Genomic DNA, 22,683 nt, shown 5'->3' with positions numbered 1-22,683 from the left:
CCTCCCCCACCCCCTTACCTGAACTGCAGATCTCTCACTCGAAGACTTCTGCAGGGGACCGGCTGTACCAGCAACTTCTCTGGCCCCGCCCCCAGAGGAGGGAGGGGGAGATAGAGTTCTGTGAGGAAGCTACAAGCTTCCTGTCCTCCTGCTTCTAACGGAAGAGACGCTGCTCGCGACCGGTAAGCAGCATGGCCCCAGCCATTTTTTTGGGGTCTGATTAGAAGACGACCCCGATTATAAGACGAGGGGTATTTTTCAGAGCATTTGCTCTGGAAAAAACCTCGTCTTATAATCGAGCAAATACGGTAGTTTGTTTTTCAGTTCATTGCTCTTTGTGAAAGGTGAAGGACCCCTGCTATACACATATTGATGCTTGGGATTGAGGCCTGTTGACCTGTTGAGAAGAGCAGACAGATGTAACAAGACCAAGATACAGACATGTTCTGGTGGAGATTGCTGTGAACAATGAAGAAGGCCAGCAGTAGCTGCAAGAGCGGGAGCTCCAATTGCTGAACTCATTTGTTTGCAGGCTGTGGAGCTTACGCTTGAAACCTCTGCCTGTCTTATGACAGGGCACCCTGAATCTTGCTACACAATTAAGAGACCTTGGCCTTTAGTTTTACTGACATACATTACCTGTGGAAGATTACATCATAATCCAATCCATATGGTGATTTACCATTATTCTGGGCGCCACCTATGTGCATCAACTAACTTAAGCCTTGGGTGGGTCCCTGTATTTGTTGTGGATGGGCGGGTGAGGTTTATGTAGACAATGGGTCACCTCCTCAGGGCCGGCCCAAGGCAAAATGCCGCCTGGGGCGAATTTTAAAATGCCACCCCCCCTTATCTACCCTTCCTCTCCCTCCGTCCCTGCCGCCCCCCCATTATCTACCCTTCCTCCCCCCCCCCATTATCTATCCCCCCCTTGTACTTACCTTTCAGCAGTCCTGCGGCGAGTCTCCCTGTTTGGTCTCGGTGCTAGCTTGTAATGCGTAAGGGGGTACCTGGGGTAAAATCACCCCGGTTTCTATGGGCCTATGCAAAACCCGTTACAGACCTGGTAAGAGGTGCAATCACTAATTTAAGATTAAAATCCATGCTGAAGGGATATGATGAAGCTAAATGGAGAGATCCATTTTTTTACATAAAGGATAAACTATATTTAATAATTATGACCACACTGTTTATAAAATAAATTTACTACTCATCATGAATGGCTAACCCAGATATTTCTACAGCAAGAATTGCTGTTTTGGTTTTCTGTAGCACATTGTTCAATTGGTTAGGTGACTTTCAAGAAATCCTACTTATTTAAATATGCATTGTATGTGCCTCCTTTAGGCTTAGAAGTTCACCAAACTTGTCCCTTCATAGCGAGGGTATGCTGTAACTTCAAGTCTTGAAGACTTTCAACCCCTACTTCTATATGCATTCAGCTTCACTGGTGTATACTGGGCACCCCCGTAAAAAAGAAACCAGGAGCATTGTACCCTCATGAGCACAAAATATAAAGTCTGTCTGTCTCTCATTTCAGATATTCTGTTGAGTAAATATGCAATGTGATTTGTTTTCATCTAATCTGGGTTGGCTTGGCAAATTAGCCTTTATGTTTTGGCCAGTTCTATAATTACTTTTGTTGTAATTTGTAGATTTGGCATTCATCACTGTTAATGTTTTTCATTTTCTTCTTCAAAATTAGTGAGTCTTAGATTCCACATTATACAAGAATTGTTATAATAGCTACATGTATTTATAAATGTCAGTGGCAAACTAATACCACAATCAATTAGTTTTTCTAATTATGTTTTCTAAAAAGTAGTCCTAAAACTACTGATATTTTTGTTTGTTTTGGTTTTTTTTTGTACAACCACTTACATGAGGCATATTATACATATTTGAGAATTTTATTTTTATAAAAAATAAATAGTATGTAACACATTTATGACACATTTTTTATGAAATAACAAACTATAGCAAATTCTGATTTTGTAGATATGAAATATTTTATAACAAAAAGTGCTCAGAGGTATGTAACAAGGACAGAGAAGCCTTTCATTAGATAACAATAGAGGAAGATAATTCTTAAATTATTCCAAGGATAACTAAAATCCAGATCGCTCCACCATGGTCTTATTCAGGTTCACTAGCAAGCTTTGTGCCAATCATAACAATGATCATGGAAAATATGTCTAAAGAAGATTTTAATAATGATTTAGCTAGGGGAGGAAGAAGGTGCTTACAATGAATTAATCAAGGATCGTGAAATAACAATAAAAATTTCATATAAAGGTAATAACAGTGGTTATGAATAATTGACAGTGTAAGAAAATTTACATTAGCATTTTGTATAATCCAAATTACTGTAAGAAATTGAAATAGTCTCCCTTTGAAAGTTGTAAAGGTCATTGAAGAGGAAATTAATATAAGCATTAATATAAGCTAAACTGGGTTGAAGATTGATCAACTTTTTTGCCACTTGGAAAGTTAAGGGACTATGCCCATAGTGGACTTCTACAGTATAATGGCTGGCATGTTTGCATCCTATATGATATTCATTTAAATTAAACAGTGCTTACATGTTCATTTTAAAGGTCACTAAAACACTATAACAACAATTGGATTAGCCTTTTGATGGATAGCATTACAGATCATTTTCATTCCATTCAAATACATTCAAGTGGTAGGGTAGGGTCACTTTAACACAAGTCATGCCAAATGAGATCTGACCTCCTGTCGGCTGGTGGTGATGCCAATTAACTAGTGAATTCCATCATCCTTCCTAGAATATCTTATGAAAGATCACAGTAACCAGTCATCTCCAAACCAGAACAGAGTAAATATAACATTTGTGTTTTTTTCCCTCTTATCAAAGAATGAGACATTAGTTTTAACATTGTAAACCAAGCTCTTATAAAGTTAACACAAATAAAAAAAAATTAAAGGTGCCACATTCAAGGTGAAGTCTTACTCCCATATGGTGCTTAGAAGATGAATATGACATATGGTAACGCAGAAAATCCTTTCCTGAATGCTTAGGACAGGCATATGGCTTCAAATCATGCTAGTCCTGAGGCTATGAAAACTCACCCTGCGTGGGTTATTACACTTCCAAAGATATAGTGCTGTTTGGACTAGCTGGACGTTATAAAATAGGTAAACAGATTTGGTAGTAATAAACTTCCAGCTGTTTCACATTTGTGTAGAATTGTCATTTTATTTCTAGGTCACTTGTCATTGTATTTTTCAATGCATTTTCTTACATTTTTAAATATCAAATGTATACAAATGTATAGAGTTCTAGATACAGGTCCACATTTGGAAATCTATAACGAGGTATAAATCAGACGAGAGAAAATCTGTTGTAAGGTCACATTGGATGCCTGAAATGTGCCATGCACATTTTTAATTTTTGCCCATATAACACCACTTATTATTATTATTTGTTTGATATAGCTCCATCATATTCTGCAGCGCTGTACAATGGGTAAAACATGACATAACATAACAATTCGACTTACAATAACAAGAGGTATCCAAGTTATTAATCCAATATGAAGATGATACATCAGTAAAGCAAACTTGTTCCCTAGTTGCTAGAAGGATATACTGATGAAAAGTTTTGTACGATTTTAAAAACATCAGTCATGAGACAAAAATATCATTTTTTTATTGAATAACAGTAGAGAATATTTCACCTTGTTCATGTTGTTCAATACTTTTGTTATTCTTCGGCATGACCCATTAATTGTGGATGTTTTGATCCCAATTCCTGTCCATACATAAAGTGTTCGTTTTGGGGCCAGACCTACCCAATACATCACAGTCCATGTGCTCTTAAGTTAATACCTTACAGAAGTAATTTTTGAAGCTGGAAAATCTGTAAAAGTTCCAGCCTTTTCATTCTCCTCTGCAAATAACCATATTTTACAGAGATTAGTTGCTATGTGAAAAATGAGAGTTTCTAAAGCTAAGGTGGCTCTTGACAAGTGACATCATCTTCTAAAACCATCATCAGCTACAACTACCTGCAATATCTAGTGATTTGTTTTGTAATGTTTTTAGATATGTTTGATCGATTCGTAATGTAGCAATGGAAACTTCATTTCCGTTGATTTGTCAGTATTGTATTCTTCCTTTGTTTTATCAGATGTTAAGTGCTGTATGAAATCTCAGACAAGCAGCTTTGATTGATAAATGTCACCATACAATGCAGCATTGATCACTGCATTCAATCATATAACACCAGCAGAAAATAATATGTCTGACTGAAATCTGACAAAAGATACCATACCGAGTGCTTAAAAGGATACCATTACAAATAAACTATTCTGATTTCAGTTACTGAGAATTCACATCGAGAAGTCAACGGAAATATATCCCTCTGCATTTATAGGAAAAAAGAACATAAAATGTTTGGGGTTTCTTAATTATACCCATCCCATGGACTACTTCCTACGATACTGCCTTTTTCTAAATCTAACAGCAGCTCATCATACCGTTTGCATCATACCAAGTGCTGAGCGGTAGCATGATGTCATTTAAGGAAGTTTTACTTTACTAAAAGGTGGCAGATATGTTGCTCAACATCCCAGAAAAAGTGGTGGAGCTTAATACAGTAAGAGAACCTAAACATGCATTGGGTAGGCACATCACTATCCTAAATGTAAGATAAGTATGAAGAGTGATTAAGGCTTCAGTCTTATAGCAGGAAAAGAGACGGGCAGACTAGATGGGCTGAATGGTTCTCATCTGCTGTCGAATTCTGTGTTGTATGATGTAACACCACAGTCCTGTGCAATGTCTGGCATCCTGTTATCTATAAAACACAGGACTGCTAATTTAAAGCGCATTCATAAAACAACTGTGCCAGAAAACAAGTCATTATGGTATAAAAAGTCATGAGAGACTAATCAGCATCCTCAAAAGGCTTTTGTTAAAAAAAAATTATATATGTTGTGATAACTTCACCTTTTTGCAGGATTTTTTCTCCCAAGAATAGACCTTGAGCTCTGACTAAACAATACCTTAGCTAACTATTCAGGTAGGACAGCTACAACAGAGACACAAAGCCCAAGATATGGGTTCTTTTACCTCACAGAACCGTTTGATTCAGTGTAATTTCTGAGCTCTGCTGTTTACAACCCCCTTAATAATGCCTCAGTTCTTAGTGGCTGCAGGTGAGGCTAATGGGTACAGCCCTAAAAGACATGCTGGGACCAAAATACTTTTCCTTCCAGCACTTTATCTCTGCCTTCCTCCACCCGTTCTTGGGGTCTACTGGGTCGTAATCTCCCTTGATTAACACACCCGCCTTCCTCTTCACAATATATATATTTATATATATATATATATAGTGAAGCACCCCAGGTTGCCTACGTTCCACAAATATATACTTTGTATGTTATTCATGATTTTATTTGTTTGTGATTACCGTTACAAACCTATAAAGTGGCTGCAAAAATAATGCTAGACTTCCAAACAGTGGTATTTGCCTTATAATGGCCTCAGAGATATAGGCATTCCTACATATAAAGTACCGTATTGGCTCGGATATAGGCCGCCCCCGTATATAGGCCGCACCCTAAAAGTTTGGTGCTTTTTTAAAGAAAAAGTTTTTTTCTTTAAAAAAGCACCAAAAAACATGCTGCCACTCTGCCCCCCCCGAGATATGCTGCCACTGTCCTCCCTCCCCGAGATACGCTACCACTGTCCTCCCTCCCCGAGATATACTGCCACTGTCCTCCCTCCCCGAGATATGCTACCACTGTCCTCCCTCCCCGAGATATGCTACCACTGTCCTCCCTCCCCGAGATACGCTACCACTGTCCTCCCTCCCCGAGATATACTGCCACTGTCCTCCCTCCCCGAGATATGCTACGACTGTCCTCCCTCCCCGAGATATGCTACCACTGTCCTCCCTCCCCAAGATATGCTACCACTGTCCTCCCTCCCCGAGATATGCTACCACTGTCCTCCCTCCCCGAGATACGCTGCCACTGTCCTCCCTCCCTGAGATATACTGCCACTGTCCTCCCTCCCCGAGATATGCTACCACTGTCCTCCCTCCCCGAGATATACTACCACTGTCCTCCCTCCCCGAGATATGCTACCACTGTCCTACCTCCCCGAGATATGCTACCACTGTCCTCCCTCCCCGAGATATGCTACCACTGTCCTCCCTCCCTGAGATATACTGCCACTGTCCTCCCTCCCCGAGATATGCTACCACTGTCCTCCCTCCCCGAGATATACTACCACTGTCCTCCCTCCCCGAGATATGCTACCACTGTCCTACCTCCCCGAGATTTAAAGTGGGGGGAAAAAAGTGTGGCCTATATTCGAGCCAATACGGTATTAGCAAACTCATAACACTTATAATAATATAGATTTGTGGTATTTGGGTCAACTCAGATACTTTAGTGACAATTATAATACAAAAAATGTGGGTTTTTTTCATTTTTGTTGTATTATTCATTATAAATGCTGGCCTATACAAAAAACTCTCAAAAGAAAACTGTATCTGTCCTTGAAAAATATTGTATAATTGGTATGGCTACAGTGTAAATGAAAAAGGAGAATCATAGCTAAACAAACAATGGATAAACCAGAAAAAAGCTAAATTTTGCTGAAAATATATCTTTTTGTTTCTGCCAAATGTACTGAGCTGCCTTGTACATTGCCCAATGCATTGCAATTCATAACCATAGTTATCTGCTTTTTAAATTACATAATACAAATTTCTGTTTTTATGCATTTTTGCAGTGTAAATGGGACCCCTCTAAATAGTATTCTGATCAAACCTAGTAAAATGTAAACACAAAAGTATTCATAATTTCTGGGAACTTTGTGATTATTTGAACATTCACTTGTTATGGATCAAAGCAAAAACTGTTTAGCGTTAAGTATTTTAAAAATTATTTTAATTGGTTTTAATTGTTGCTAATTATCAACAGTGAAGTTATAATTAGAGGCTATTTACTGTAACTTAGATAAGACAACATAATATTGAAGTAATCCTCTGTTTATTGGCAATGGATATGAATAGTTTGAGATGAACCGCAAGCATTTAAGAGTCTGCTGCGTTCATTGCCGGTTCATGTATCAATCACAATAGAAAGCGACAGTATATAGTCCCATGCAGCCCTACAATGAAGAATACATCAAAGCACTTAGTAAGGACCTCAATGTGGATTCTGTTACCCACAAAGAAGTATTTACCTTTAGCAGAACACATTCTATTCTTTCTCTTCATCACACCACATCTCACCCCTTCTCGTTATCTCTCATATATCCTCCCTAGCTCTCCCATTTCTGGTTATCTCTGCACGTTTTCCCCATTTCTTTCTCATTATCTCCCTCTCTCTGTTCTCTTCCTTATCTCTCTCTATATCTTTCTCATTATCTCTCCATTTCTTACCCCCCACTTCATCACTTAACTTGCTGAAGTCCTGTGGCGGGAACCTTCTGTCCCACCACTCCATCGCTGTGCGCACATATTTATTTCTGGGCACCTGGATATGATGTCATATCCTGAGAAAAGCAGCATTACAAGGGAGCAGTGAACAGACCCTGTACTCCCTTTATTTTAGGTTGGTTAGAAGGAGATTCATAGTCTCATTGTTCCACTAGCAAAAGGCAGTCCAGTCCACCACAGAGCACCACGTAGTTCTGGAGCTGATCAACACCCAATTTGTCGAGCCCTCGTATAAGTGATCACAGGCTCTTCTCTGGCTGGTATAAGTGATCACAGGCTCTTCTCTGGCTGGTATAAGTGATCACAGGCTCTTCTCTGGCTGGTATAAGTGATCACAGGCTCTTCTCTGGCTGGTATAAGTGATCACAGGCTCTTCTCTGGCTGGTATAAGTGATCACAGGCTCTTCTCTGGCTGGTATAAGTGATCACAGGCTCTTCTCTGGCTGGTATAAGTGATCACAGGTGCTCCTTAATAAAACTTTATTACAAGAATTGTCTGGAGGACAGAAAGCCTGATCAAGGTGTTGCCACAGATATAATGAGTAATGGCTGATTTTGAGTTAGACACATTTTGTTTAGGAAATAAAACATCCTTGATTATTTCCACAAAACCTTAAAAAAAAACTAATGAATCAAATGCACCATGTATTTCCGGTAAGTTACAGGACAATATTCCCTAAAAGGGTTTTATACATTTAAAAAGGCTGTCAATGTATCCTGGAGTGTAACCTTAATATCCTGTGGTAAAAAAACAACATATGTCAGACCTGTGTAGGGCTAGAGCCCGCTGCATTATATACAAACCCAGGAAAATGATAGATGGGATATGTTCCTGGCCAACTATAATCCCTGCCACAACTCACAAAAAGGTAATTTATCATGAAAACAGTAAATGCATATTGTTAATTATTCTCTTGCATGTATTAATCTCTATGTGGGTTAAATCCAAAGGGAAAGTAAATTTTGTGTGTTGCTCACTCCTTTGGCAAAATAAGGGTTAATGGAATAAGGGATAACCTCAAAAGTATGAGAACATTTGTAAATTAACATGGAATACAAGTTCAGCTGTACACATCCTCCTGCACGTGATGTACTCCGGTTAGATCCAGATCTTGCTCTGGTGAACGCTGGACACAGGGGTCTGTTCGGACCCCCAATGCTCATGCGTAAAATCATCCCATTTATTTTAATGGGAGCACTTTCCTGCCACTGAATTACTGCTTCAAGCAGCCAATCAGTGATAAGAAATGTTGCATCATGGAGGAAAAGGGCAGCTATTGCTGTAAGACTGCAACCTCTGTGTCATAAATGACTTTTCCTTTTTTATCTTTGGAAGAATGTGCATTAAAGTACTTTAATATGCATTCTTCTATAGTAGGGGTATCAAGGACATTAAAAGAAAGCGTTAGGCGCATCGCTTTCTTTTAGTTTTTAATTCCAGTACTGTCCACTGGATATCTTACGCAAATTGCGGTGGAGATGGTGTTATTTATTAATTATTTATGTATATAACGCCAGCATTTTACACAGCACTTCCTAAAGTACATTCATTCAAAAAGGTATGACAAAACTAGAAGTACATTAGCTAAAGTGAGCCCTGCTTGGAAGTTTACAATCTAGGGTTATTAGGAAGTGTAGTTTCTAAGCTAAAAATCTGCTTTCACGATTGTTCAATGAATCGGAAAAGTTCACCTACTAAGATCTTATGTTACTGTTACAGTTTGCAGGACAAACTGGAGATAATAATAATCAGACCAGCCTGGCAGTGTGACAGTTATAATTGCAATAAACAGCCCTTCATTTTTATCAGGCTACTGTAATCATGACCACTCACTGTCACCACTTTTTGACATTTAAAAGGAAAAACAAAAGTCTCTTTCTACTCCTGAGATCCTAGTGCATTACATCTATCACAATCACTGGTCCATTTTTACTATTATGCCTTTTTATCCTCGCTATAGCATTTTCCTTTTGTCACCAACCACCACCAATGTTCTGTGTCCCTTGTGTAGCCTTCTGTTGTTTCTCCCCAACATTCTGAACTTTTTTCCCCCATTCACAGTACAATAAATGTTCAGGTATGTATATTTGATCAAACACGGCAATATTAGATAACTCAAGAAGATGCAAACATTTGGATGAACTGCATGCCTGTGAAAATGTTTACCTATTGAGTAAAATAGAAGGAATGGCATTTGGAATTAGAGGACTGCACTGGGAGGCGGGTCCCGCGGCTCCCGCAGGACCCGCCAAAAAACTTGCAGGCGCGGGCGGTCTTGCTGGGGCTGCGGGCGGGAGCGGGCGGTCAGGCACTGTACCTGCGGGTCCCGGTAATCCCGTGCAGTCCCGCAAGGCTGCCTTCTTGGTGCTCCCTTACAGTGTCTCCTAGCTTGCTCCGCCCAGGAACAAAACGGAGTCACGTGATGTGACATCACTTCCTGTGACTCCGCGGAGCAAGAGAAGAGACGCCGTGAGGGAACAATTCGAGGGCAGCCGCGCGGGACTGCGCGGGAAATCAGGTAGGGAGGTGGGCATGATTGGCCACAAATGTGGCGGGAGCGGGCGGGATTGGCCACAAATGTGGCGGGAGCGGGCGGGAGCGGAACACCCACATTGCGGGAGCGGGCGGGAGCGGGATTAAAATCCGCGGGAGCGGGCGGGAGCGGGATTAAAAAAGTAGTCCCGCGCAGGGCTCTATTTGGAATGGATAACAATATTAAAAACGTAATTTTAAAAAGCTCCCGCTTATCATTTCAGAGACAAAAATATTCTTTTAAAGATTCGAATCTGTGTTATAGGTTTTGTATTTCAAACCTAGTTTGTGATTCGGCTTTGGTTACACAAGGTATTTTCATTTACATTGCCGCTAGGAAATGAAGCTCAACGGATATAATGGATAAAAAAATCCTAGATAAACACAATTGTTTTTTTTTTTTAATAAAAAGATTTTTAAAAAGGTCATAGTTTTAAATATTAATTTGAACAAAATTAAAATTTGAGTTTCCACATTCTACATTTTGTTTCAAGATGCATATTAGGCATGTAGTTACTTATTTTTTCGAGAACTATTAATTAACATAAACTACAATGAAAAGTAGACAGTGCCATAAATGTCAGACGAAACAAACATGTTAGGCAGGAGTGAAGCAGCTATTAATGTAATTTATTTAATATAAAAAAGTGTGTGGGTTTCAGCCATAATGTCACAGGCAGCAGTAATATGCAGACCATTACCACTGGAAAATAGCACTTTTTTATTCTGCATTGTGTTCTTCAATGGAAAATGATTAATTATATATAATTGAGGAACTGAAAATGTAAGAATATTTGTCACATTAATGAGGTACTTGGCTATGGCCCAAAACAATCTAACTTAACCTTTACATGGAAAATAAGTATATAGACTGTAAGCTCGTTTGAGCAGGGCCCTCCTCACCTGTAAGTCAATTTGTTATGTTACATACTACTTGTCAGGGCCGGCCGAAGACTTAACGCCGCCTGGGGCGAAGTTTAAAATGCCGCCCCCCCCGCCGACGCCGGGGGGGGGCGGCATTTTAAACTTCGCCGACGCCATTATCTAACCCCGCCCCCCCGGTACTTACCTTTAAACAGTCCTGCGGCGAGTCTCCCTGCTCTGCCACGGTGCCGGCTTGTAATGCTGAGCGCCAGAAATTGACGTCACTTCCGGCGCTCTGCATTCCAAGCCGGCACCGGGACCGAACAGGGAGACTCGCCGCAGAGGAGAGAGAGAGAGGGGCGCCGAGCGGGTAAGCGAAAACCACTCGGTGCCCCTCTCTCTCTCCTCCGCTTCAAAAAAAAAACAAAAAAAAAGCGCTTGGGGCGGCAAAGTGCCGCCCCTTCTAAAGTGCCGCCTGGGGCAATTGCCCCAGTCTGCCCCATTATAGGGCCGGCCCTGCTACTTGTTATGTCCTGTCTACCCATTTTACTACGGAATGGCGCTACAGAATTTGATGGCGCTATATAAAACTATAAATAATACCGTATTTGCTCGATTATAAGACGACCCTGATTATAAGATGACCCCCCAAAATCAAAATATTAATTTAGGAAAAAAACAAAAAGCCTGAATATAAGACTACCCTATAGAAAAATTTTTTTTACTAGTAAATATTAATTCATGTAAACTGATTTTCATATATATATATATATATGAATATATTTTTATTTCCTTTTACTTGCCAACCTTGCCCCCCCCAGTTATGCACATCTGCCCCCAGGCTTGCCACTCTGCCCCCAGAAATGCCTTATACCCCCCTATTTGCCACTCTGCCCCATGATGTGCCTTTTAACCCTCTATACGCCACTCTGCCCCATGATATGCCTTATACCTCTATATGCCACTCTGGCATATAGGGGGTTAAAAGGCATATCATGGGGCAGAGGGGCATATAGGGGGTTAAAGGCATATCATAAATGTCTTATACCCTCCTTTATGCCACTGTGCCCCATGATATGCCTTTTAACCCCCTATATGCCCCTCTGCCCCATGATATGCCTTATACCCCTATATGCCACTCTGGCATATAGGGGGTTAAAAGGCATATCATGGGGCTGAGTGGCATATAGGGGGTTAAAATGCATTTCTGGAGAGCTATATATATACTGCTAACAGCAATCACACTCCTATCAAGCCAAGGCAGCCAGTACATGCTGGAACCTGGGGATGTTAGAAGTGTGATTACAGCCTCCCTATGCTATGCTACCACCCCCACCCCCCTTATACATCCATGCTATCACACACACACACTCATTCACAAACATTTAAATACTCATTCATTCCATTAATCACACATACTCAAAAACCCTCCCCCACCCCCTTACCTGAACTGCTGATCTCCCACTCGCAGACTTCTGCAGGGGCCCGGCTGTGCGAGCAACTTCTCTGGCCCCGCCCCCAGAAGAAGGAGGGGGGAGGTAGAGTTATGTGAGGACTGTGCTAGCTTCCTGTTTCCTGCTGCTAATAGCAGAGACGCCGCTCGCGATCAAAGCCCGGTGAGCAGCACGGCCGAAGCAGAATGAGGTCTGATTAGAAGACGACCTCGATTATAAGATGAGGGGTATTTTTCAGAGCATTTGCTCTGGAAAAAACCTTGTCTTATAATCGAGCAAATACGGTAATAATAATATATACAGGCTGCTTATTATTGGTCCTGATTGTTTTCAAGGGCAGCCACTGTATTACTTTTTTCATTAAAAAAACCCCTATAGAACATGTATGAAAGGCGAATAAACCAAAATAAATAAATGGACAGTGGAAAATATAATTAGGACACCTTAAAGAACAGCGAGAGGCACCACACATTTGTAGAGGTGTTCTTTACCTGAAAAACAGTCTGCATCATTTCACTCAAGTATTGTGGTAGCCATGTTACCAGCAAATGTATAGGTGTAGTGTAATTATACTGAACGCTACCGCTATACCTGGGAACTCTTCTGGTTTGGCCCGGAGAACTCCAGGTGAAGCGGCGCTTTCTTGGGTCAATACGCGAATCCTCCTGGATCATGGGAGTGAAGTCTTGACACGGCCCGCTCCACATCCATTTCCCCTTTAAATGAGGATGTTTTCCGCGATGTCAGGGGGAACGCCACTGACATCATTGTTCAGTTCTGGCCTCATCCCACAAGGTTAGCCAGGTAACCAGAGCCAACAAGTTCGCAGGTATTGCTGCTACATAGCATATCTGTATGTGATAACATATTAATGGTACAGATGAACATGCATGCATGTCCCATATGGCAGCAATATCCATCAGCAGCACTATTTACCGGAGCTCCTGGGTGGGCGATCAGTTGGTATATATCCAGTATATATTTCTGTTAATTACTCGGTTCAATATACACTTAATGTGAACTATCGCTCTCGAGACAAATCTTTGCTTCCTGTGAACACAGTAATTATATGCATCTGTTCCCCTTTTCATCCATTAAAACAGGTACATCACTGAGTGGAGGCACTGAATGCAGAATCGAATAATTAAAAGAAAAGGGGTCATCAAAAACAAGCTAGATTTCTAATACAAATACATGGTTGTTGACTGAATGAGAAAAATGCAAGCTATGATGTAATCTTGGAAATCAGATAACATTTTTCAGTGAAACAATATTTATTTTGGGAATAACTGGGTCAGGAAGATGTGTTTGTGACTTCCGCACTGACAGGTTCACGTGTAAAAAGGGAAGAATGAAAGGTAACTGTTAAAAGTACCAATATAGATTTTTTTATGCCCAAGAAAACTGGATTTTCACATTGTTACAATTTTTATTGGTTAACTATAAAACAGCCTATAAAGATGTTATTGTATATGAGCTTTTGAGAACACACTGGTCCGTTCTTCAGATGAGACAGTAAAAATGTGAAAATAAGGATATTTTTTTAGGAATCAGAAAACACAACAGGAAATTCTCACCATTAAAAAAACATTTTCAGTATCGTATGATCAAGGTGTTTGCTTATCTACTGCTAAAGTACCGGAAATTTCAAACGGTACAGTATCCTGAAAAGATTATATCATTTTGTGGCAATACAAGGCTTGGCATATCATTTTGATTCCTATTTCACTGAACTTTTGACATTTCTTATTCTGTTATTATGGACTGTATAAAAAGATTTGCTTCTCAAAAGCAGAGTATCTTTGTACTATCACAAAGCCTAATTGGAAAAGCAAAGAATGCATTTGTATATATCATTTCAATGCAGGCTTTGAAGCTGCCACAGAATGTCTAGCTTTCTAATTAATCTAAGCTCCTTGAATTATCCACTACATTCCAGTTTCCTTCGACACATTTGAATATCAGAATGCAGTCTCTTTTTCTCCAATTATTATAGTGTACTATGACCCAATACACTTTACTACATGGGTAGAAACACAAGATTTTATTCGCTAAACATTTCAAATTTATTTTATGAGAAGCCATCCAGAAGTTGTCTTCTGCAACTTTTGGTCATACTTTAATTAAGCTGCATATCATTTATGTATATATATATATATATATATATATATATATATATATATATATATATATATATAATACATAATATTTATTTGAATTTAATGGAACATGTGAGCTGCTTGAAAGAAATTCACTATTATACTGGGTTGGCCCAGATCGTGCTGAGCTGACTGTGCATCCGATCACACTGAATGGGGTAAATATATAAAAACAATCAAACTAACAAACATACCTGCAATCCAAAACAAATAGTAAAAGTAATGGAAAAAGTTTTCTAATAGCTGCGATTGTTGATAGGGAAAATTACAGCACCACCACATACACACGTGGTTGGCACTGACAGACTTTACTGATTCTTGGACATCTTGGCAACCATCCATTTACAGATAAAATTAAATTATTACAAAACCTTTAAGAATACTGTCTTTTCACAAATAGAGCACAATATAATGACCATTTCTCTTGCCTCCATTTTTTCCCATTCATCTGTAGCTGGAGATAGTGGTGCCCACGGCGGGTTCTGTCCAAATACCTGGATTTGCTATGTATCTAAAAGGGAAGGGAAGGTTGTGTTGAGAAACATTACTTTCATGACATTCTTGTTAACAAATAGCATCTTCTCGTTCTGCCAATCCCAAGTGTGTCACATATCTGTGGAAGTCTTCTCTGGGCAGCACTGCCGGCGTCTATACTTCTTCATGATCATTGATCCAAAAGTTAAATAAGATTGACCTTGTGCAAACATGCAAAATACTTATCGGAAAAAACAAGATACATTGACAATTGTGTAGCAGATTAAAGCTGGCTTTTTTACACAAATGAAAAACACACTAAAACATGGCACAATAGCCACAAGCATTTCAGCCATTTGGGCTTCTTCAGGGCTTTAACAGGTTTTATTTTCTTTTGTATATCCTCGCCTTGTTTTTGACCCTTCGTAACCAAGCACAGCAGAAATAGGTATAGCAACTTTTACCATCCAGGCCACAAGTATATTAGATATAACTCCATATATTGGGCCAGTGTGTCTAGTGAAGTTGAACCCCATTATCAATTAAGTTTGTTTAATTGGTTGATTTAGTAAGTATGGGGCAATTATGTTTTCACAAAGGGCCAGGTAGGGTTGGATACATTTCTTTACAGCACTGTAATATGCATACTGTAAAAGAGGAATTAGTCCAAAGTAACCGTGCACAAAAAGGTGATTTCATGCCTGGGTGCATCTTCAAACCAAAATCCATACAAAGGAAAATAAAAGAGCACAGCAAGCATTTCTACTGCAGACACAAACTTGTTTTATTCACAAATATTGCTATCACAGAGGAACATGTGTGACGTTTTAGCCCCCATCCGGGGCTTTAATGAAGAAATAAACTGTGCCTCACTTTTCTTGATTAGGATAAATTGGTATGGTCATCTTGGTATGGCTCAAACAGGGTTATATTTGCATTTTGAAGATTTTACATTTTTTTCCAATAAATCTGCTTTTAATGGGCTACATTTCTGTGGATTTCTCCTGTTTTATGCCATGTGTGCAGGTGAGGCATGTGTGAGAATAGCAAAGGCTGAAATCATAGCTATGCTAAACTTATTGCCAGATAACTCAATAAAAAAAGCAGGGACAAGAAACACATAATGGACAACCTAGACCAGTTGTGTTATCTCCTTCTTTGCCCTCGCTTGTTGAATTGAGTAAACTAGGAATACATTTAACACGGCTTGAGCCTATGATATTCACTTTATTAGGAAAACATGACTGAGTGCACGATCGCTTCCCCTCATTGCATGTTTGTTTGCCTCCTAGTAACCTCTGCTTCTAGGGTTCTAGCTGTTCACAATGTCATATAATACAAATATAATACAATATAAATATAACAATCCAAGCATTATTTTTTCAAAATACATTTCCGCATGTTGGGTGAGCAGTATGAAAATTATTTGTAATCGTAGAATAGTGATACCATAAATGTAATGATTACTGCACTTTAGGTATGTCTTCTAAGTGCATTTCTATGTGGAAAATGCCAGACTGTTTGTCAATTGCAGATATGTATAGTGGCTAAAGTTATACTCATGCAGTTTAAAAATGTAATTTTATATGAAGGTTATTGCTTTAAGAGAAAAATGACCAAAGTAGAATTGCATTTATTAAACTATTTTATAGCTAGCGTTTATGTTTTAACACCTTTAATAGTCATTTTGCTATGAAAAAATATTTGCCCCTTCTCGATTTCTTCTATTTTTGCATACCTGTCAGACTTGAATGTTTTAGATCATCAAACTCTTTTTAATATTGGACACAGATAACCCAGAATGCAGTTTTAAAAAGATGATTTCATAGAAGGAAAAAAGCTATTCAACCCTACCTGACCCTGTGTGAAAGAGTAATAGCTCCCTTAGTTACTAAATCAACAAATTAACCCAATTTAATTGGTAATTGAGTTTAATATCACTAGACACAACCAGGCATGATTACCGGCAGCCCTGTTGAATCTAAACATCAAATTAAATAGAACATGTCTTGCAAAGTGAAGTAGACTAAAAAGTCTCAAAAAGGAGCACATGATGCCTCGATCTAAAGAAATTAAAGAAAAGACAGTCATTGACATCTATCAGCCATTTCTACGTTTTGGGACTCTAGCGAACTACAGTGAGATCCACCATTTACAAATGGAGATAACTTGGAGGAACTTTGGTAGATCAGTTAACTTGGGGTGTCCTAGTTCAAGTCCTAACAGCCGTGCAAAAGACTTACTGCCAGTTATCACAAAGGTTTGATTGCAATTGTTGATTCCAGTTATTAGATGTATTATATGTATATGTATTAGGGGAGCAATTACTCTTTCACATGGGTGATGTAGATTTTGATTATCTCTTTACCTTCAATAAATGTAATGATAATTTAAAAGCTACATTTTGTATTTATTCAAATACAGAAGCAAAAACAGAAGAAATCGGAAAGGGAGGTAAATATTTTTTTACAGCACTGTGTGTGTTTGTGCATATACAGTATATGCTAATAGGTATTCTACATGTGTAATCTGGAATATAAAATGTACAACGCTATACCACGGATACAGGTCATATAGGTTTTGTCCATGTTATATGCTTACCATTGTAATAAGCATTAGAGTTGTTAAATGGATGCTGTTGCAATTCCAAGCTATAAGTGAACATTATATCAACAAATTAATATATTAATATCTTTACATGCAGAAATGTATGTAGAGAATAACATGTTAATAAGTAAGAACAATTAAAGTGTCTTTCACTCTTCAGTCCCATTTGCTGATACGAGCTTCAGTTATGTTTTCCATAATTCTGTGTACTCAATTAACTAATTTCTCATTACATGTGTTAAAATATGTTTTACAGGAAGACATACTTCAATATATTTTAATTTGGAAAATGGTTATTTTAAATTTGTAAAATATATTGTTGCGTATATATATATATATATATATATATATATATATGTTACACATTTTAATCAAATGTTGATGGCTGCTTTATAGGTTACTTGTATCAATTTCTTCTCTGATATGTTTAAGTCTTTTCATTATAACCTGATGTTGTACATGCCAAAAAAATGTGACTTGCAAAAGGTGATATGTAGCGTTAAAACACATTAGCGGCCCACGCATTTTGCAATGGCAAATGTGTGTCAATTAAAAAGGAAATAACTCTAGGCAGTGTGTGTTTATATGACATGAGATTTCTATGAAATTATGAAGGAACCTATTATACATTATTTGACATCACTTAAATATGTGTTTCTGGTTCTATTTGGAAGATAGAAACAGAAACTCTAGTAACATGCTCCAGAGGAAATTGGATCTAATTTCCCTATTCTATAAAAATTAAATAAAAAATAACAAACAAAGTGAAGTCTCAAGCTAACTTCTTACATTTAGTTAATTGTAAATACAGAATATAAAGAAGTAAACACCTTTTACACCAACAGATTTGTACATTTTATTACCAAAATGCTTTTTGTAACATATTTTTGAAACATATTTATTTGGAACAAAATGTTACCTTCTGGTGTTTTTCCCAACTCCTATACCTTGTTTGTGCCTTGCCCCACACAATATAAACTGGAAACTTTTATATAGACATTTTATTTATTTAGGAGAGATTTTCGGATGAAGGATGTTCCTCCTCTCCTTCCTAATGTATCGTATTACGGTAGCTTCACCATATGGGGGATTCTAAATGATTATGCACCTTCTTTTCCAATCACTTAGGATTACTATTTGACATTTATATAGCTTAAGATCTATCTATCTATCTATCTATCTATCTATCTATCTATCTATCTATCTATCTATATACATACACAATGAAAGAAAAAATCATCTGATTCCCTGCTGATTTTGTACGTTTGCCCACTGACAAAGACATGATCAGTCTATAATTTCAAAAAATAATTCAAAATAGTTGTAAATCGATTTGCATTTTACTTGGTGAAATAAGTATTTGACCACTTTGCAAAACATGACTTAGTACTTGGTGTCAAAACTCTTGTTGGCAATCACAATTTTGTCCCACTCCTCTTTGCAGATCCTCTCCAAGTCATTTTGAGGCTGATGTTTGGCAACTCGAACCTTCAGCTCCCTCCACAGATTTCCCATGGGGTTAAGGTCTGGAGACTGGCTAGGCCACTCCTGGACCTTAATGTGCTTCTTCTTGAGCCACTCCTTTGTTGCCTTGGCCATGTGTTTTGGGTGATTGTCATGCTGGAATACCCATCCACGACCCATTTTCAATGCCCTGGCTAAAGGAAGGAGGTTCTCACCCAAGATTTGATGTTACATGGCCCCATCCATCGTCCCTTTGACGATGTCTGTAAAACACCCCCAAAGCATAATGTTTCCACCTCCATGTTTGACGGTGGGGATGGTGTTCTTGGGGTCATAGGCAGCATTCCTCCTCCTCCAAACATGGCGAGTTGATGCCAAATAGCTTGATTTTGGTTAATCTGACCACAACACTTTCACCCAGTTCTCCTCTTAATCATTCAGCTGTACATGTGCTTTTTGGGCAGGGGGATCTTGCGGGTGCTGCAGGATTTCAGTCCTTCACAGCGTAGTGTGTTACCAATTGTTTTCTTGGTGACTATGGTCCCAGCTGCCTTGAGATCATTGGCAAAATCCTCCTGTGTAGTTCTGGGCTGATTCCTCACCGTTCTCATGATCATTGAAACTCCATGAGGTGAGATCTTGCATGGAGCCCCAGACCGAGGAAGATTGACAGTTATTTTGTGTTTCTTCCATTTGCGAATAATCACACCAACTATTTTCACTTTCTCACCAAGATGCTTGGCGATGGTTTTATAGCCCATTCCAGCCTTGTGTAGGTCTACAATCTACAGCTCGTTGGTCTTGGTTATGGTGGAGAGTTTGGAATCTGATTGATTGCTTCTGTGGACAGGTGTCTTTTATAGAGGTAACAAACCGAGATTAGGAGCACTCCCTTTAAGAGAGTGCTCCTAATCTCAGCTCATTACCTGTATAAAAGACACCTGGGTGCCAGACATCTTGCTGATTGATAGGGGATCACATACTTATTTCACTGAGTAAAATGCAAATCAATTTATAATTTATTTGAGATGGATTATTCTGGATTTTTTTTTATTCTGTCTCTCACAGTTCAAATAAACCTACCATTAAAATTATGAACATGTCTTTGTCAGTGGGCAAATGTACAAAATCAGCAGGGGATGAAATATTTTTTCCTTCGCTCTGTGTGTATATATATATATATATATATATATATATATATATATATATATATATATGTATAATATAGATATGTATAATATATATATATATATATATTATATATATTATACATTGGAAAATTAAATAAACATTTCAGTAAAATTTACAATATCATACACATGTTTAGATGTATTAGTACAAAAGGAGAAGAGTGCCTGCTCTTGCTATTTTATAATCTGTAAGAAGGCTGATTGGAGGAAATGGCATTGGTAGATATGAAAAAATTTATACTTATTTCACATGTGCATTAGGATGCCAGAATGTGCACATAAACTCTACAAGGATACTTAATTTTAAGAAAAACAGGTACACTATATGGACAAAAGTATTGGAACACCTGACCATTACACCCACGGGGAGTTTAATGACATTGTAAATACATAGACATTTATATGTGATTGGTCTCCCTTTGTAGCTATAACAGCTCCCAATCTCTGTTCCAGTTCATCCCAAAGGTGTTTGATGGAGTTGAGGTTAGGGCTCTGTGTGGGCCAGTCAAGTTCTTTCACACCACACTCAACCATACCATTATCCCTTCGCCACCAAACATTACAGTTGGCACAGTGCAGTCAGACAGGTAACGTTCTCCTGACATCCACGAAACCCAGATTCCCCATCAGAATGCAAAAAAGTGATTTGTCACTCCGCAGAACATTTTTCCACTTCTTCAGAGTCCAGTGGAGGTGTGCTTTGAATCCGACGCTTGGCATTGCTCGGCCATGGAAACCCATTCCATGAAGCTCCAGCCACACAGTTGATGCCAGTGGAAGTTTGAAACTCTTCATCTTTGGAATCTGGAGAGTGTTGGCGACTTTTACACGCCATGCGCCTCAGCACTCAGTGACTCCGCTCTGTGAATGTGGTCTTTCGCTTTGTGGCGGAGTTGCTGCTGTTCCTAAACTTCCACTTTCCAATAATACCACATACAGGTGACCACGGAATATCTAGCAGGCATTAAATGTCACAAAGGTGGCATCACAGTACTACGCTTAAATCCACTGAGTTCGTCAGAATTACCAATTTTTTTAAAACTGTTTATAAATGCAGACTGCATGGTTAGTTGCTTTGATTTTACACACCTGTGACAATGGGTCTGACTGAAACTCCTAAATTCAATAATTAAGAGGTGTGTCTCAATATACCTTTGACCCTATAGTGTATATAGGTATGTCTTACTCAATTACTCACTAGACAGTAAGATGTGTTTGATTGTAAATACCTACTCAAGTAATTATGCTTGCCATTGCTGGTGTTAACAGCATATCTCAGTCCTCTCTCTAGCATCTAAAGCTCAGCGCTCACACTGACCATCATAACATTGGCAAAAAGTGTAAAGCTCACTGGGTGGTTTGAACAGGCATCTAATGAAACAACCCAGCGTGTAATAAATTAATTTGCCTTTTAATCATTCCATTTCACTGCTATTTGTGCAATTACTCAACTAATGAGGCAATCTTGTTAGCCTTAGCACATTAAGTGCACTTTAAAAAGTAATTCTGCTAGATTTTGGAATTAGCACTTCAAAATGCACTACGTGTGACCAAATTTGTCAGCACAGGCAAAAGCTGCAAACGGGTTTGGGAATCTGGGCCGGTATGATCTGCAAAGCTCCCATACCACAGCTTGCACAAACTGATTTATCTGATGCCGAAACAGACACATGAAAAGTTGTTTCTGTAGGACAGCATATGTTTGGTTACTGTAGAATCTTTCATACTTTCCTTTATTTTAAGAGACTTGACAAATGAGTGTATAGTACACACATGTGCAAAGTAACATGGCATTTTCTAGGTCTTTTCCGCCAATACAGGTCTATTTATGACTTAATTATGATTAATGAAGAAACAAATTAGATATAATAATATAATTCCTTTTATTCAATTGGTTTAAAGCAATTCTAGAGCCAAAATGATAGGATAAACATTTGAAAAAAAACCTGCACCTTTAGGGCATGGTCACAGGAGGTTGTGAGGGCAAGTTGAGGTCAAATGATTATATATAACAAAATAGATCATATAAGTCTATAAAAGTCAGATGCAAAAAAATAAAATAAATGTAACATAAGAAGGTTCTAGTTGTGCTATTTGCAGCAATTTTAATTATAAATAGCAGAGTTACGGGGGTGCTGTTCATTTACTAAGCAAACTGTTAAGTTGTCTGAACTGACCTTGAGTCTAGTGAGCAGCAGTAAAGCAGGTGGGCTGAAGCGGGGGAAGCCGTCCCTTCCGCCCGCCTACATTGTAATATGTATATTTTATTTCAATATTCTGTAGTGGCTTTTATTGGGGTAAAGACGCCCTATAACTAATGGGGTGAACTGTTAAGGTGTAAAATGATGCCTGCTGGCTTTTAGGACAGTTGGCAAGGTTTTCAAATTCAGTTTTGGGTGCTCTAGGTATGGGCCAAGAGCTTGTATATAGCTAGTTATATTCGTTTTGAATTTATTGA

The sequence above is a fragment of the Spea bombifrons genome, chromosome 2, assembly GCF_027358695.1.
Source record: "Spea bombifrons isolate aSpeBom1 chromosome 2, aSpeBom1.2.pri, whole genome shotgun sequence".
In the NCBI taxonomy this organism is placed as follows: Eukaryota; Metazoa; Chordata; class Amphibia; order Anura; family Pelobatidae; genus Spea; species Spea bombifrons.
The sequence above is the reverse complement of the archived record's forward strand: the minus strand, read 5'-3'. Positions refer to the sequence as shown.